This window comes from Chrysochloris asiatica, unplaced genomic scaffold, assembly GCF_000296735.1.
Source record: "Chrysochloris asiatica unplaced genomic scaffold, ChrAsi1.0 scaffold00267, whole genome shotgun sequence".
NCBI lineage: Eukaryota > Metazoa > Chordata > Mammalia > Afrosoricida > Chrysochloridae > Chrysochloris > Chrysochloris asiatica.
Genome location: NW_006408785.1, coordinates 89646 through 91569, shown reverse-complemented (window position 1 = coordinate 91569; position 1924 = coordinate 89646). Strand labels below are relative to the sequence as shown.

The following is a 1924-nucleotide window of genomic DNA, read 5'->3' as shown; positions in this document are numbered from 1 at the left end:
ATACCAAAAAAATAAAATAAAATCAGAACAAAGCAAAACCGACAAAGTGTATTGTCCACCTTTGCTCCAAGGTTCCCGCAGCATTTGTCTTTGTTGTGTCTGCTCCCCTACTTGGTCTTGCTGTTTGGTCTTGCCCAAGTTTTCGACTCTGGGATGCTGAGCCTGGCAGATTCAAAAGTATGTGGTTTCTTATTTCTGTACAAGTTCTACTAGCTATAAGCCTTCAAACTTTTAAAATATTCCTACCTGTGTGGTTCTGAGTTTTGGAGCTCTGCCCTGAATCTGCTTTGCCTGGTATTCTGTGTTATTGCTGACAGCAAACCTCACTGCACCTCTACACTAACCGCCACCAAGCCCCACCTCCCAGAAACACCACTTTTAAAGACAAATGTTTTAATCCCCATTTCTTTAGATTCTGTAGTCAAAATAAAAGTCATTCCACAAACAACAAACTGAACATCGCGTGACTATTTTCAAAGTAAAGCAATTTTGTAAGCATTTTGGGATTAGGACTCCTTGTAATTGGTGAATCTCTGTGAAAGGAAACCAAGATACGGGTTATTGTTCAGAATGATGATAGAAACTGAACATCAACAAGAATGTGTGCACATGAGGAAATGGAAATAGTGGGCTTAGTGATATGGGCTCTCGAACAGCTGTCTAAATGGTGGCATATACTTCCAGAGAACATGCCTTATTTGTTGTGAGGATTAAATGAGTTAATATATGCAATACCCTGTGTCTGGGATGTCTTAATGACTATATTAAGGGTTAGCTGCCAGCTGTTTTTTTCCCTCAAGATGGAACTTTCTTCAACCTCTGATACTTTTCTACAGGGCTACCAAAGACAAGTTGGTCAGCTGGCATATTATGGCTTGCATTGTAGCCCTACTTCATAACACTCCCTCAGTTTCTTGCCTTGTACCTCAATTTGCAGAGTACTGGTGTGGTGCTGTAGGTCAGTTTGAACCACAAGGTTGATGGTTCAAATCCACCAGCTGTTTCTCAGAAACCTTGAATAACAGGGGTGGGCAACCTTTTTTCTGCCAAAATTTATAACATTATAAGCAGGCCATATAATATTATCAGCTTAAAAACTAGCCTGTTATATTTGGTCAAACATTTAATTAACTCACCCGTAATGTGTTGGCTGGAGTCCTGGTGTGGCACTGTGGGTTAATGCACTGGACTTCAAAATCGGTTTGGACTTAAAGGACGGTGATTCAAGATCACCAGCTGCTCCTGGAAACCCTATGCAGGGTTGTTATGGGTCAGAACCAACACGAGAGCCCTTAACAACAACATATGGCCCTCGGGCTGAACATTTCCCGTGCCTGCTGTATAGTGTCGCTATGAGTCGGAAACAACTCAATTGCATTTAACAACAACCTCAGTTTCCTATCTAGAATTTATGACAGTGATGGACTTTTAAATCCTAAATAATTTTTCTGGGCTAAGCCACATAGCCAGACTTTAAAACCAGAGATCAGTGTTTTCCAGTAGTGAATCATAAAACCCTATACTTAAAATCCAATTAAATTGTTTAAAGTAGATTATAAAGTGTTTATTTTTTTTAAAAAAAGAATGATTATCTTTGTTGCATACCTGCTGTGTGGTGGGCCCTGTGGCCTGCATGTTCTTCCACCAATTCTGTTAGTAAGGGTAAGAAGACCAAGGCTTAAAGGATTTGTTCAAGATATACAACTAGCCATGGAAGGCTAGAGCTGAAAGTGCCTCATCCAGCAGATATGAAGTGGGGAGAAAACACACAAGAACTTCCAAACTTTCAGATCACACCCATTTGGCCCAGCTCTGAAGGCTTGATGACCGCTCAACTAGAGGAATACAAAGAAATTTGATAAAGGAACCAAGTATAAATTGCTACAATTTGATGAAATTGACATGAATATAGTAGCTCAAAATA

The 1924-nt window shown here is 40.0% G+C and overlaps 1 protein-coding gene across 1 annotated transcript in view; it reads left to right on the top strand.

Annotated features, from left to right (window-relative positions):
* TBC1D5 (TBC1 domain family, member 5) overlaps nucleotides 1-1924 on the top strand; it is a 519410-nt gene that overhangs the window by 441684 nt on the left and 75802 nt on the right. The window lies entirely within an intron of this gene.